This window comes from Suncus etruscus, chromosome 9, assembly GCF_024139225.1.
Source record: "Suncus etruscus isolate mSunEtr1 chromosome 9, mSunEtr1.pri.cur, whole genome shotgun sequence".
Classification (NCBI taxonomy): domain Eukaryota; kingdom Metazoa; phylum Chordata; class Mammalia; order Eulipotyphla; family Soricidae; genus Suncus; species Suncus etruscus.
The window spans coordinates 33,568,744-33,585,444 of NC_064856.1; the positions used below are offsets into that span (position 1 = coordinate 33,568,744).

At 43.2% G+C, this 16,701-nt stretch overlaps 1 long non-coding RNA gene across 1 annotated transcript in view; it reads right to left on the reverse strand.

The window, feature by feature from the left end:
• The window catches only part of LOC126019173 (uncharacterized), a 168,047-nt gene extending 152,049 nt beyond the window's left edge, over positions 1-15,998 (reverse strand). The window contains exon 1 of the long non-coding RNA XR_007498930.1: positions 15,963-15,998. This is a non-coding gene — a long non-coding RNA (uncharacterized LOC126019173). The remainder of the gene's footprint in view (positions 1-15,962) is intronic.
• Positions 15,999-16,701: the final 703 nt, after the last annotated feature.

Here is a 16,701-nt window from a genome sequence, read left to right on the forward strand (position 1 = left end):
CCATTTCTCTCCCCACCTCGATTTTTTCCGAAGCTCTTCTGGCTGCTGGCATATGCTATATTTAGTTATGCCTGTCCCTCCCACTACAGTTCCACGAGGGTGGTGCTCGGTCTCTGTGGCATGACTGTCCCCTGTCCCTGGAAACACTCTCGGCTACTAATAATGACATATTGAATGAACTAATATGTTTGTTTTTCCCTGAATATAACATGTTAAAGTTTGGAGAACTGCTGGAATGATCGTGGAGAGTAATTTGTCAGAATCAAGAACCTTTCCACTTGGGTGAGGCACAAGAGTCACTCCCCTGATGTATGGTCGTGAATAGGAAAGATAAGATCTCAGGTTTCTTGGGACTTGTAGTTACTTAGGGAAAGTCAATGATGCAACCAGCACAGAAACAGTTCCTTGGCATAGTGGAAGTAAAATGTAGAGTTTCCATTGAGAGTGTTGCTCCATCCAATAGGACTGAGAAGACTTCTTGGAGGAAGTGACATTTGAGCTGAGCCCAGGAGATAGGGGTGGTGTAGGGTGAGATGTGGGGGGGGGGGCGGGGAAGGGGGGGGAGCCTGGGAGATTGTTTCTGGCAGTAACAGCTTCCAAGGCCAAGGTTCTGAGCTCCTGGGTCTGGATTAATCATTAACATCTCTCTGTGTCCAAGATCCTACTGAGCCTCGGTATTTGGTTTCTATTAATTTGCTGATAATTTCATTTGACAACAGAATATTGGTGGTAGTTTTGATTGTTTCCCCCATGAAGATGGGAAATACCTCCTATTGTATGGCACTATTACAGTCTTTGAGACTTCAGCATTTCTGCAGTGTGTGGTTTGGACTTTTACATCATCCTTGTTTGTTTTTTTCTCTTTCCAGTCCTTTGACACTGGCTAGTCATTAAAATTTAGAGCTCACCGAAGGTTAAGTGGACAATTTCCTGGAAAACAGCTGGTTGAACCCCACCATGTGCCTCTGAAATAAACATCCCTTTGGGAGAAAGGGTTATTGGACAGCCTTCCTGCTCAGCATCTTTTTAAAAACTTGCATGACTTCTCAGAAGAAACTTAGAAGAAGAAGTAATAGAACAGCCAGCCAAAGGTTATTTTGCACTTTTCAGAGTTAGTGGGTGGAGGGACCATCATTAGCTGTTATTGCAGGAAGGTAAAGGGCCATGTCCTTCCTCCAATACAAACCTACAGTGAAGGAGGGGAAAGGGAGGAAGTGAAGGAGAAGAAAGTGAGAGGGAGGGAAGAAGGGAGAAAGAGAAGGGAAAAGAGAAGAGAGGATGGAGGAAGGGAGCAGGTGAGCAAGAAGGGGAGAGGAAAAGGAGAGAAAAAAGGACAAGAAGGTAGAACATGTGTCTAGAATATACCAAGAACTAAGCATAATTGTTAAAAAAAAAACAACAACAACAACCCTGCTTTAAAAAATACAAGTGATTCAGATACTGCACTGAAGAAGAGCTAGAAGGAGCTGCATGAGGAATTGCTAGTCTAAGCTTCAGTCACATACCATCACGCACAAACCGCCAAGTCAATAAATGATGGTGAAGTTGAAGTCCAGTGTTGCTGGATGCTCCCTGTGCTGTTATTTCTTTGCTGCAGAATTTCACTGGGCATTTCTTTTTTTTCCTCCGAGAGGTCTCTGCGAGAAATGAACACAATACCAGGCAGAGATCACCCCAAACTGGAAAGAATTCAAATAGCACCAACGACAAACCTGATTTTCAGGAGTAAAATGTGAGTGACTCTGCTTTGGGATAAGCAGAAGGTGGCTGAGAGATCAGTGGGATAGAACTCAGCATGACACCATTGGGAACTAAACACTCCCTAATGTGGGATAAGGTCTTTCCATCTAATTCTGGAAAGAACCCATCTAGCCTTTACTGTCACGAAGCAGATTAGCTGTTGTCTCAGGGGTATGTGAGGTGTGTTTGGTGCTGCCAAGAGCAGAGGATGGAGAACTCATGGGAGAGTAGCATGAGCCATATTCATTAGAGGACAAAAGGACCAAGACCCAAAACCAAAAAAAATGCTAGTATGTAAACCATACACAGAGCCAAGGTGTGATGTAACTGGGGTCTGGGCACCTATTCCTGGCCTGGAAATAGAACAGCTCCCTGCTCAGTGTGTGGCAAGGCTTCCCTGGTCCCCACTGTAGGAATCTGTTAGTAGCTGGATCCCCTAGATGTTCCTTCTCCCCTGTCTCTCATAAGCAGGAGTCCCCTCATTCACTCACCACTCATCCATCCATCCTCCCATCTATCCAATCTATCATCTGTCCTCCCATTATCCATCCATCTACCCACCAATTCACTCATCCACCTACCCATTCATACAACCATTTGTATATATACACACACACATATATGTATACATATGGATAGTGAGGAGAGGATGGATGTATGTATACATCCATCCTCTCCTCACTATCCATCCATTCCTCTACCTAAAATATCTTTTGAGTGGGTAATCTTGTAATCTAGTCTGTAAGTCAGGCTCCATGGTTCAATTTCTACTTTTAGTTGATTCCAAATGGTCCCATGTCATTTCTGTAAGTAGTACCCTCTTCTCCATGATTAAACATTGGCATATTTACATATTTACCATATCAGGATGATGGGAGGATTAGAACCAATCCTTCAGGTACATGTTCCATGCTGAACTATAGGACTAGGTCACTCTTGAATGTCTGCACAGCAGCCAAGAGTGTAAGTCAGAAAAGGAAGTAATCACCTTTGTATCTTTCTAGTGCCAGAGTTAAAGTACAGTGAGGACAGCATTTGTCTTGCAGGTTGTCAACTCAGGTTCAATACCTGGCATCCCATATGGTCCCTTGAGCTTGCCAGAGTAATTCCTGATTGCAGCGCTAGGAGTAACCCCTTGAGCACTCTGGGTATGGCCCCAAAATCAAACAAACGAAAAAAAAAAAAAAAAAAGCTTTCTTTTATATACAGGCCTTCCTCCATTTTCCATACACACACACACACACACACACACACACACACACACACACACACACACACACAGAGTTCATAAAATAAAGAAGAAATTAGGAAGAACTGAAAATAGGAGTCCCAGCCAGTTTGATAACATGGTTCTAATTTGTGGTTGGGAGATGCATGAAGATGAGGTCACTGTGTCCTCCAAAGAGGAAAGAGTCACTAATAAAGAATGCAGGGGTTAAATCATAAATCCATTATTGCTTCAACATTGGAAGAGGCCCTGGACCATCTTTTTGGACTACTTTAATCTCCTGTGCTCCTCATGAAAGTGTGTCTACCAGCCATCCACAATAGGAACAGCCATCTTGATCACCTTGCTCACCATCTTATCTACTAGTCACTTAATGTCCTTTGAGGAATCAGAGAGATAGTACTGTGAGTAATGCATTTGTCTTGCATGTGGCCAATCTGGAATCAAATTCTGGCACCCCAATATAGTCAGACCCCTAAGCCCTTCCAGGGTGTCATTACTGAGCATAGAATCAGGAGTAAACCCTGAATACAATACTACTGTGTGTGGTCCCCAAACCAAAAAAACTAACAACCAAGCAAGTTATGAATAGTGAAAGTACCTTTTGGTTACAGATGAGCACATGTTGAGAGTTTGGACATGGGGATGTTTCTAGGTGAATAGCTTTGTGAAGACTTGTGTGGAAGGGCAAATAGGGAATAAAGAATCAGAGCAAGATGCTCTATCTCACTGGTCCCACTGCTTGTAATTAGCCTTTCAGAATTTACTTTTTATTATTTATTTATTTATTTTAATTTTTATTGTGGCCGAAGTAAATTACAAATCTTTCACAGTAATATTTAAGGTACATAGTGACAATGAATTAGGGGCATCCCCACCACCAGTGATGTCCTCCCTCCACCCCTGTTCCCAGCATACATCCCATATCTCCCTCCTTTACTCCCCAGAATACTAGTGTAACTGGTTCCCACTTGTACAGCTTGCTGTGGATTAGGTATAGATTCTGTTGTCATTGAATTTGGGTTTGATGTTTAGTTCTGATCATATTTTATTTCCACCAAATATTCATGTGAGTGTCTGGACCTGGTATCCATTTTCCCCCCAGAATTTCCTTTTTAGAGAGGGTGTTTTGTATTCAGCAATACCTCACCTCTGGTACCCATTGATTGATTGATTTCTGTCAGTAGGAGGGTAAGAGTGCATAGTGCTTGTTATTTCTTAGGTTTGTTTGGTTATAAAATTTCACAGACCCCAAAATTAGAGGTCAGATGTTAGTTTGTAAGTCAGAGTTTTGTTTTTGTTTTTTTGGGGCTACACCTGTCAGCACTCAGAGTTTACTCCTGGCTCTGTGCACAGAATTTGCTTCTGGCAGGTTTGGGGGGGAGTGTTAAATGGGATGCCCAAGATTAAACCCAGGTCTGTCCCTGGTTAGCAGTGTGCAAAGCAAACACCCTACTGCTATGCTATCACTCAGGCATCTTAAGCCAAAGTTTTTGATGCATTAAGATTACTTGGAAATCTGAGAGCACATCAAAACTTCAGAGAATGAAGGCTAGAGAGATAAAATAGCAGGTAAGGAGCTTGCCTTGCACATGCCTCACCCAGGTTTGATGCACAGCACTGAACATGGTCCCCTAGCTCTGCCACTAGTGATCCCAGAGCACAGAGACAGGAGTAAGATGTGAGAATCACTGAGTGTGGCCCCAAACCAAATCAAACTACACCAATCAGATCAAAACAATAATAACAAAACAAACAAACAAACAACAGGAAAATAACTTCAGAGACTGAAATGAATTTCATAGTTTTTGAGAATGACAAAACCCTCATATAAATGACCCTGGGTTTCATGGGGGAGGGACTATTGATGGGACCAGCATGTGGTTAGGGAAGAAAAAACTTCAAAATAGGGCAAAGCATTAAAAAATAAAGAAGCACATTAATGAACAAGAACAACATCAAATCCAGGTTCCCCATTCGTGAGTGATTCAACAATATTCTTGGGATATTATTGAATAACACCTATTGAGAATTAATTCACAGGTTTTCACCTAGACTTCAGTTTATCCCCAGAGAACACTTGGCCACACCTGGAGGCATTTTCCCACGAGGGAAGGGTGCTATGACATCGAGGAGACGAGCAAGGAAATGACTCTGTTTTGTAAGGCCAAGGTCCTGTAAGGCCGATCCCTCCCCAAACCAAGACAGACATTTTTTGACCAGACATCTATCGTGCAGTAATCTAGAAAGTCACTGCTAAGCTCCAGGCAGCAGCAAGAAAAACAAAGAAGGAGCTATAGTTCAGCAGATAGAATGTTTGCCTTGCAAGCATCTGACCAGGTTTGATTCCCATCATCCCACATGTTCCCAGAGCCTAACAGGAGTAATTTCTAAGTGCAAAGCCAGGAGTAAGCTCTGAGTGACTCTGGAAGTGTGTGTGTGTGTGTGTGTGTGTGTGTGTGTGTGTGTGTGTGTGTGTGTGTGTGTGTGTGTGTGTGTGTGTATATATATATATATTTGTTTTGTTTTGTTTTGTTTTGTTTTGTTTTTGGGCCACACCCGGCGGTGCTCAGGGGTTACTCCTAGCTGTCTGCTCAGAAATAACTCCTGGCAGGCACGGGCAACCATATGGGACACCAGGATTCGAACCAACCACCTTTGGTCCTGGATCAGCTGCTTGCAAGGCAAACGCCGCTGTGCTATCTCTCCGGGCCATATATATATATATATATATATATATATATATATATATATATATATATATTGCCAGACATAGTGATTTGCTCCTGGCTCTGCACTCAGGAATTACTTCTGGCAGGCTTGTGGGTCATGTAGGATGCCAGGGATTGAACCTGGATTGACCATGTACAAAGTAAGCAGCCTACCTGCTGTACTATCTCCCCAGCCCACGGGTTAAAAAAAATTAATTTTTGGTGTGTGTGTGTGTGTGTGTGTGTGTGTGTGTGTGTGGGGTGAGTTTGGGCCATAATCTGTTATGCTCAAGCCTTACTCTTTTTTTTTTTTTTTTTTTTTTTTGGTTTTTAGGCCACACCCGGCATTGCTCAGGGGTTACTCCTGGCTGTCTGCTCAGAAATAGCTCCTGGCAGGCACGGGGGACCATATGGACATCGGGATTTGAACCAACCACCTTTGGTCCTGGATCGGCTGCTTGCAAGGCAGACGCCGCTGTGCTATCTCTCCGGGCCCAAGCCTTACTCTTTTTGGGAGGGGAGGGCACATTTTTTGGTGCTCAAGGGTTACTTCTGGCTTTGTGCTCAGAAATCGCTCCTGGTAAACTCAAGGGACCATATGGGATAACAGGGATTAAATACAGGTCAGCCACATAACTCTGTGCTCAGGGGTGGAGGTGCTGGAGATCATGTCTGGAGCCAGACTGACCACATTTAAGGCCTGAGTCTTAATCCCTGGAATAACTTTCCTCCCTCAAGTCTCTCTATCTCTCTCTATTTATTTTTAACTTAATATTGCTTCAGGGAAATTTTATAATATTATCAAGTCTTATTAAAATACATTTTCATATCTATAAAACATTACTTCAGGAAGACATTAATTCTTTTAAATTAAATTAAATTATGTTTGTTTGGGGCGACCACCCAGTTTGAGGGACTACTCCAGCTCTGTGCTGGGGGGGGAGTTCCTCCTGATGGTGCTCAAATGTGCTTCTGGGAAAAAACCCAACCTCTAGCATAAAGAGAACTTTGAGTCATCTCTCCAGTCTATTCATCATTATTTTATCTGAAGATGGATATATTCAACAATTCCTTTATCTAAAATAATACCATGACAAATATCATTACATCTACAATGCTATTTTCAGGTCTAATTATTCCGTTAGATTTATTAGATAGTTTTCATTTCAGATTGAAAGGACAGATTTAGGGTTATGGACATAAAAATCACCCGGATGTACAATACTATCCACTGTACAGAAACTCATAAATTGTTCCCCAATGTACAGGGTGTCTCAAATCAGGAGTCTTCAGGTGTCATATAACAAATTTTATTCAACTTATGAGTAACTCATCTAGAGAACTCTGTGACTGGAAGAGACCGTTAGAAAGAAGAGAATAGCAAGTTGGGTTAAAATTCGACCTGAATGCATGGATTTATTTACTCTCCATGTATCCCAAGGAATTCATTGTATTTTATTCACCAGAGTTTGTAAACAGGTTGGCTACAGTTCAAAGGCTGGCTGCAGAGCATTAAGGAGCAAAGGACTTAATGAGAGAAGAGAAAGAATCTCAAAGCTCTGAGGCAGAGAACCCTGGAAGCTGGTTCACTATTTTCAAGCACTGAAATTCCATAAATAAAAGATTGGAAGAGGAACTTAGTGGTAGTGGAATGGGGACACAGAGGTAACAGGATGTGTCTGGACAATGAGAATTCTCAAGTGGGAATTTCCTTGTGGATTCTATGAGAGTAAATTGTTGAGGAAATAAAAGAATTTTTCAGGAGTTAGTAGGTGAAGTAGCATAGGGACAACATACCTGCTCAGATATTCTGACTCAGTTTATACACACACACACACACACACACACACACACACACACACACACACACACACACACACACCCTCTATATTTGTTCTCAGTGGCTACTCATCTTTTTTTTTTTTTTTTTTTTTTTTTGGTTTTGGTTTTGGATCACACCAGCAGTGCTCAGGGGTTACTCCCAACTCTGTGCTCAGAAATCGCTCCTGGCAGACACGGGGAACCATATGGGACACTGGGATTTGAACCACCATTTGTCCTGGGTCGACTGCATGAAAGGCAAATGCCTTACCACTGTGCTATCTCTCTGGCCCTCAATGGCTAATCTTTACTCAGGAGTCACTCTTGATGTGCTTGGGAGACCATATCTGGTGCTCAGGATTGAAACTGTGCTCATTGCATGCCAGTCAAATGCCTTACTTCCTGGTCCTAAGAAAATTGTATTTTACCTTTATCCATGTCTAAAGGAGAGTAAGAACAACAAAATTACAGAGAGAATCGCTTCTGTAAAGCCATGCACAAAAATTGGGTTCCTGTGCCTTTAGTTTCTGTGCTCAGCTCTGAAAGCAGATCTAACAATGGGTAAAAATCGTGCATGATTGTTTCATTGTATGTATGTTCCTTTTTGATCTTGCTGCTTTCAATATTCTTCATCTTTGGATTTTGTCATTTTGAAATAATGTGTCTTGAGGTTTTCCCAGTTGAGTCTATTTTTATTGGAAACCATCACCATCAGGCCTCTTGGATCTCAGTGTCTGTAATCCTCAACTCTGGGAAATTCTTATTAATGGTTTCTTTAGCTAGTGTTTTTCTTCATCACATTTGCCTTCTTGTTCTTCATGGACTCTGGTGATTCTTACATTGTTCCTCTTGAACTCATTCCATAATTCTCTGGTATGCTGTTCATTTCTTTTTTTTTTTTTTTTTTTTTTGTGGTTTTTGGGTCACACCCAGCAGTGCTCAGGGGTTATTCCTGGCTCCAGGCTCAGAAATTGCTCCTAGCAGGCACGGGGGACCATATGGGGCACCCGGATTCGAACCGATGACCTCCTGCATGAAAGGCAAACGCCTTATTTCCATGCTATCTCTCCTGCCCCTGCTGTTCATTTCTTTTCTGTCTATTTTCCACCTTCTGCAGTTTCCTAGCAATTTACTCTTTCTTATCTTGGAGCGTCTCAATCTTTTGTTCAGTTTCTATTATTCTGCTGTTCAGAGCTTCTATTGACTTCTTTTTGGTGTTGGAGTGATAGTACAGTAGGTACAGTGCTGGCCTTTCACAAAGCCAACCTGACCAACCTGAACTCCTTCCCTGGAATCATATATGATACTCCAAACCCACCAGGAGTGTTTTCTGAGCCAGTCACAAGTAATCCCTGAGCACTGCAGGACATGGCCTCAAAACAAAACAAAAACAGAGGAACACAGAAAAACAGAGCTTCTATTGACTTTCTAAGATCACCTACTATCATCTTCTTCTTCTTCCTTCTTCTTCTTCTTCCTTCTTCTTCTTCTTCTTCTTCTTCTTCTTCTTCTTCTTCTTCTTCTTCTTCTTCTTCTTCTTCTTTTTCTTCCTCCTCCTCCTCCTCCTTCTCCTCCTCCTTCTCCTTCTTCTTCTTCTTCTTCTTCTTCTTCTTCTTCTTCTTCTTCTTCTTCTTCTTCTTCTTCTTCTTCTTCTTCTTCTTCTTCTTCTTCTTCTTCTTCTTCTTCTTCTTCTTCTTCTTTTTTCTTCTATCACACTTGGCGGCGCTCAGAACTCCTGGCTCTGCACTCAGAAATCACTCCTGGCAGGCTCGGGGAACCATATGGGATGCTTGGATTTGAACCACCGTCCATCCAGGATCAGCTGTTTGCAAGGCAGATGCCCTACCACTGTGGCCCTAACACTCTGGCCCCAGTGTTCTTCATTTCTGATTAGTAGTTTCTTCATCTCTAATCTCATTCTTTTTTTATGCTTTGATAACTACCTGTGCTATCATTTATTTGGGCTCATTGATTATCATCAAAGATATTCTGAGGATTTACTGAGCTCGTTTGTGTTGTTTATATCACTATGATATTGTTTTCACTCACTGAACTTGGTAACCAAGGCTTCTGTGTGTTTTCCCATTGTTTTTCTAGTATTGTGTTGAGGGCAGTGACTCTTTGTAGTGAGAGCCCCCTGGAAGATGCTGGAATGATGGAGCAGCAAACAGAAGGTCAGGAGGAGCTATGATGTTAATATGGCACAGATTGAGTGTGGAGGCTGCTAGGACCTACCTGGTAGGTCTGGTCTTTACCTCCTATACTGAATTAGCATCAATGATGTCTGCCAGACTTCAGCCTCACCTGGGATGGGGGAGCAGCAAGTAAAAGGGTCTGTGCATGGTTGTTTCAATAAAACTTTATTTATACAAATAGTGCCTGCTGAGGTGGTGGAATCAGTACAATGACTCTCATCTTTGCCATATCCTGTGAAGTTCACTTGACCTTTTGATCACTTTTCTTGCCTCTCTAAAGGTGTTCGCCACAGTGCTTACCTTATGAGTTTGTGCTCAGAGTTCAGTGGAGCAATGCTTGAGTAATTGTTAGTCCATGAGCTGGGCACAGAAGGAGTGTAATTAAAGAGGGCTAACTAAAGATTGTAGGGTGCAGTTCTTGTCCTCTGGTATTAGGGTCTGTGTAAAATGTGTAACTGTTTCCTCCACTAGCATAAAGCCTCTGGAATTCCAGGGTCATGAAGGATTTCACATGTGTCCTCATGTCTGTCTCTAGGAACATGGTGGCTAATCTTGCAACATCTCTGAAAGCAAACCTGAGAATGGGGGGATCTGGGTGCTTGTAGTCTCTTGGGGATGGAGTGTGTGTGGGGGGAAGGACGCAAGAAGGGGAATGAGGGTATGGTGAGACTGGGATGGGATGGAGATCAGCAGAGATTTTGCTCCATTCATGTCCAGGTGGAGCAGCTGGCCTGCTTTCAGTCTTGCAGACCGGGTACTTTGTAAAGTGCTTTGTTGACAAGAGAATTTGGGAGGATTCCAGAGACTTCTTGTAGTACCCTCTCATGCCTGTGTGTGATGACGGGCTGCTCTGAGTAAGGTGTGAGGCCCAGCTAGCTCAGAGAGGGGGCGGGCCCAAGATAGGTAACTTAACTCTCCTTTGTCACCTCCAAGATAAACTTGCTTTGAGGCTGAACCCAGGGGCAGTGAGGACCTCAAGGGCGAGCAAGCGAGGGCAGGGCAACTTTTACAGGCACCGGAAGTAACTTCTCCCAGTGCCCTGGGGCATTTCCTTTGCTACCAGGATTGAGCAGTCATCAGTCATCCAGATGATGTCACTTGGCCCAGCCCACAAGACAGTGACATCAGAGACAACACCTACCTGGGCTAGAATCCCTTTTTTTGGAGGGGTGGGGGTTGGTTTTTGGGTCACACCCGACAGCACCCAGGAATTACTCCTGGCTCTATGCTCAGAAATCGCTCCTGTCAGGCTCAGAGGACCATATGGGAATTCGGGATTAGAACCACCGTCCTTTTGTGTGCAAGACAAACACCCTATCTCCATGTTGTCTCTCCAGCCCTGGGCTAGAATAATTTTTCTGCCACTTTAGCCCTGGGATCTGGGCCAGCAGCCACAGGATGACTAAGTCTCAGTTTCCATGTCTGGAAAATGGGATAACAATACACCGCACTTTCAGGGAGAATTTGTGGGGATTAAAATGAATGATTAGGGGCAGGGAGAGATAGCACAACGGTATTTGCCTTGCAAGCAGCTGATCCAGGACCTAAGGTGGTTGGTTCGAATCCCGGTGTCCTATATGGTGCCCCGTGCCTGCCAGGAGCTATTTCTGAGCAGACAGCCAGGAGTAACCCCTGAGCAATGCCGGGTGTGGCCCAAAAACAAAAAAACAAAACAAAAAAAAAGAATGCTTAGGTTAAGGTCTTCTAAACTTTAGGTGCTGACACTTCATGAAAGCTTAGTAAATGGTTTTCTTTTCTTTTCTTTTCTTTTTTTTCTTCTGGCTTTTTAGGTGGCATTGGTGTTTTTGTGTTTGGCACAATAGTCCTGCCAAGTGCACTGTTTCTCAGTGGCCTTTACATAATCCTTTGGCTCTCTCTACTGCCACCTAAGTGTTATTTATTTAGCATACAGTAATTCACTTGAAAACAAAACCATAGGGGCTGGGGCTTTGCAAGCAGGAAGTTCTGGGTTTGATTCCCAAATACACAGACACATAAAGGATGCTCAGCTTGTGGAAAGCTTCTCACAATGAGAAATAACTTCTAGCATTGTCCTGGATGTTATGTTATGGCTTTCTCTGGGAACATGCCCAGATCACAAGTCCACTTAGCAAGGTTACTCCTTGGTTTGAATGAATGAGGTGCCTCCTGGCCCCTTCTCACAGTGGCTCACTCAAGAAGAAATCTCATGCTGGGCATGGGGGCTTTTCTTTTTCTCTGTGAAATAAATTTGACTCAGACAGATAACAGGGAGGTGGTTCCTGGGAGCAGGGTGCTCACCGTTGCTCAGGGAGTGGTGGAAATTCCCCTCTCTTGCCTAAAATAACTGGAACTGGAACATGACAATATGAGCTTTGTCTGGGCTTGAAACAATATCCTTTTCAAGTGCTTTGAGTATGGAAATACTTACCAAGCCCGGCAGCCCTTCTTTCTCACTGGCAGCCAAGAACAGTTTCGTTCTGCTGTCTTGCAGAGCTAAGAGGGTCCTCGTGAGGATCGCTGGGACCTTGGAGGGGGCAATGTGAGTGCGTGGACACAGACCTGTCCTGTCTGATTCCTTCCCCACCACAAACATCAAGTTCCAGAGACAAGACAGGCTCAATTGGGTATTATTTATTGCAAATCTGTTCGTGACAAACTTCCCCAAGACACTCCCAGCAGCTTCGAAGGAAATGAGAGAAGGAAATGCCCAGATCTTTACAGTAGAGCAGAGTGCGGGGGCTGGGATAGGGCCAAGGTTTGGGAGTTCAAATTCCAGACAGAGCAGGTTTGAAGCCCAGCCCTGGAGCTGAGAGATCCTGGAGTCAGGATAAGTGCAAGAATACCCCAATTCTGAAGTGTGAGTCAGCTGAGTGTAGACTTCAAAACAATGCAAAGTCTAGAAAGCTGCTTTACTTTTTGCTTTCTGAAATCATTTCTTTACTATTTTGGGGGAGCCATATCCAGCAGTACAGAATGTTATCTGCTTTTATTTGTCATTTATTTAACATACAGTACAGACCACTGAAAGGGAAGTTGACCCCAACACTGTTGGATGTGACCCCAAACAATAGTTTTTGAAATGGCTTCAGGCCATGAGTAGGGGGACTGTAAGCAGGGATCAAACTCAGAAATCCAGCATACTAAGTAGGCACACCAGATCTTTCTTTGAGTCATTCCAAATTGTTTACTGAGGCCTTAATTGTTATTTATTATCATGCACCAAAAAAGTGTACTAAGGCTAAGGAATAAAAGTGAGAATCATAAAAAAAAACTTTATTTTATTGATTTTTTTTTTTATAGCAACAAGATGTTCTGTTCTTGCTGATTTTTATCAGCCAGGGTTCAGATTTTCTGGAGGCCTGAAATCCACAAGCTGCTGTTTTAGGGAGAATTTCCTTTGCCAGGAAGAAAAGAGGCAGAGTACAAATATCTTCTTCACTTCCTCTTTCTGGCAGAGGTCTTTACCTACCAGCACTCTTAACATACAGCACTCTTAACACAGGCACAAAGGGGCTGAAATTGGCTTTGAGAGTGGATACAGATTCAGTTTCATCCATCAAAGTCCAAGAAGTCCAAGATTCTGGCCTTTCAAGGAGGAGTGTCTGTCTGCCAAGCTGTCCTTGAAGCCTTATTTTCCTTCTTTCTCCTCTTGCATTCTTCTCCACTTCCCAAATGCTCTTGGAGTTTATCATTATGTCCTTTGGATGTCCATTTCTTTTTTTTTTTGGGGGGGGGTTTCACACCCGGCAGCACTCAGGGTTACTCCTGGCTCTATGCTCAGAAATCGCTCCTGGCAGGCTCAGGGAACCATCTGGAATGCCGGGATCCGAACCACCATCCTTCTGCATGCAAGGCAAACGCCTTACCTCCATACTATACATCCGGCCCCTGGATGTCCATTTTTTAATCTCTTTGCTATATAGCTGGGTTGGGGGGGGTCCCCATAAGAGGGATTTATGTGGTCTGCCAGATTCCAAGAACCCCCTATTTGGGGTAGAAGATCCTTCTTGCTCTTTGTTGTTGTTTTAAATAATATCTTTATTTAAGCACTCTTCTTGCTCTTATGCACACTTTCTTCTGGCCTGTAAGTGAACTCCTACCTGGTACCTCTAAGTTTCTTACCTATAAGCCAACTCTTCATCTTGTATTGAAGGAAAATGTCTCTTCTGTGCCCCAGAGTTCTTCCAAGTCAACCGGCAAAAGTATGTCATGGAAGCCTGAAGTATGATGGTAACAATAGGATCTACTAAATAGCCAACAAAGAGAGTACTTTGTACTTTAAGTTGGGTGTGTCTTGATGCATAGAATCAGCAAGATTCTTATTTAGGAATTTTGTTAGAGCTCCTGTGAAAAAGAGAGGAGTACGTGTGTGAATGTTCATGCATGTGTGTGTGTGTGTGTGTGTGTGTGTGTGTGTGTGTGTGTGTGTGTGTGTTTCCTTTGGACTTTCAAACCATGAAGATCATATGGGCCTGAAGCTACATTTATTTATGTTTACTTGGAGACAGTCTACTAGAAATAATGCCAAAACACAGGAAGTGAAGGCAAGGAATGGGAAATCACATATTCTTGTGAACTACATTTGACACCTGGATCTAACTATACCTGAAGTCAGCAGTAAATCTGGATGCTTTAGTTACATATGGCTATATATTATGTTTTATTTTTAAGCCAAAAGGAGTTACATTACTGCCTCTGGCATTTAAAGTTAATCTTTTATTTTCCCCAAAATACTACTATATATTTGTATAAAGAAATTCCTCAGTGCACAGGAAAGTGATTTTTTTAAACTTAAATTTTTTAGAATAATTTTTATTGTGATCAAAATGAATTATAAGTCTTTTACAGTAATTTTTTTTTTTTTTTGGTTTTGGTTTTTGGGCCACACCCGGTGTTGCTCAGGGGTTACTCCTGGCTGTCTGCTTAGAAATAGCTCCTGGCAGGCACGGGCGACCATATGGGACAAGGGATTCAAAACAACCACCTTTGGTCCTGGATCGGCTGCTTGCAAGGCAAACGCCGCTGTGCTATCTCTCCGGGCCCATTTTACAGTAATATTTAAGGTACATAGTGACAAAGAATTAGGGCCATTTCCACCATCAGTGTTGTCCTCCCTCCACCCCTGTTCTCAGCATGCATCCCATATCTCCTCCTATGACCCTTGAACTGCTAGTGTGAGAGATCTCCTTTGTGTATAGCTTGCTGTAGATTGGGTATCGATCCTGGTGTCGTTAACTTTGGGTTTGGTGCTTAAGTCTGATCATTTTTCACTTCCACTCAGCGTTCATACTACTGGTTGTTCCTGGTACCATTCAATTTTTCCCCCTCAAGTTATGAGGGAGAACAAGACTAAGTGTTAGATCTTCCTTCTGATTTGAACTTTAATGGGTAGGTATACACTTTTTTTTTTTTTTTTTTTTTTTGGTTTTTCGGGCCACACCCATTTGATGCTCAGGGGTTACTCCTGGCTAACCACTCAGAAATTGCCCCTGGCTTGGGGGACCATATGGGACACCGGGGGATCGAACCGCTGCCCTTCCTTGGCTAGCGCTTGCAAGGCAGACACCTTACCTCTAGCGCCACCTTGCTGGCCCCATATGTATACACTTAACTTGGTTAATGGACATACTTTACCAAAAAACCTCTGAGAAAATACACAAATCCAAATATCAATGATGTGTGCTCCTGTTTGATTGAGGTCGAAATTGTATTTTTATTTTATTTATTTTTTTCTGTGCCTGCCTGATGTCCACCCACCCACCCACGCCAGCCACCTGAAATTGTTTTGTTTTGTTTTGTTTTGGTTTGGTTTGGTATTTTTGGGCCACACCCAGCGGTGCTCAGGGGTTACTCCTGGCTGTCTGCTCAGAAATAGTTCCTGGCAGGCACGGGGCACCATATGGGACACCGGGATTTGAACCAACCACCTTAGGTCCTGGATCAGCTGCTTGCAAGGCAAACACCACTGTGCTATCTCTCCGGGCCCCTAAAATTGTATTTTTAAGGAATGGATCTGCATCAATCATAGACCATTTGTGGTTGCCACAAATTTATGATTGCCATTGGAGAGTCCATTTAAAACATAACCTGAAATTCATTAGCTAGCTATGGGTAGTTGCTATCTGCGATGAGTGCAAAGAAAAGAAGCACTTTTCTTTCTTTTTTTTTTTTTTGGATTTGGGTCACACCTGGCAGTGCTCAGGGGTTACTTCTGGCTCCACGCTTAGAATTTACTACTGGCAGGCTCGGGGGACCATATGGGACGCCAGGATTCGAGCCAATGACCTTCTGCATGAAAGGCAAACGCCTTACCTCCATGCTATCTCTCCGGGCCCAGCAATTTTCATAACAAAATGTAAACTCACCTTCATCACCCCTTGACTAAGTCGTCCTCACCACCTCCCCTCCACCCCACAATGCCTATTCATCACCATTTTGAATTTATGACACATTCATACTCCCAATACCTTCCTTAATGAGCCTTTATACAATGTTCTGACTCTCACCCTAAAATGCCCCTACAGGTTGGGGAGAGCAGGTACCCGTTTCCCATGGACCCTACTGAATGCACGGTGATTTCCCCATCAGGAGCATAAGCCATTGGCTTGTTTTTCTTGTAGAGCTAAGACTTCATGCCAAGACATCCAAACAGCAGCCTGCAATTGGGCTGGGCCGCCTAGAGATGCAACAAGAATATTTTGCAAGTCTGTTGTATAATCCCTCAGCTCCTGTTAGAGCTTGTGCCTGAGAAGACTGTCTTCCTCCCTCAGCCTTCCAGATTGCTGTGTGCTTGCAGAGAGCCAGGATGACGGCAACTTTCTAGAAGAATGTGGACACCGAGCAGGACCAGGGCCCAGGACCACACAGAAGTTGGGCAGAACCCAGGCTAGGTGTATTTGATACTTTGGCCTTTCAAGAAGTGAAAGTAATCAGTTACCAACACAGAAATTGATCAGAATACATTGGATGTTTTCAGTCCTTCCATTGAAGAAAGAGCTTGTGTGTGTGTGTGTGTGTGTGTGTG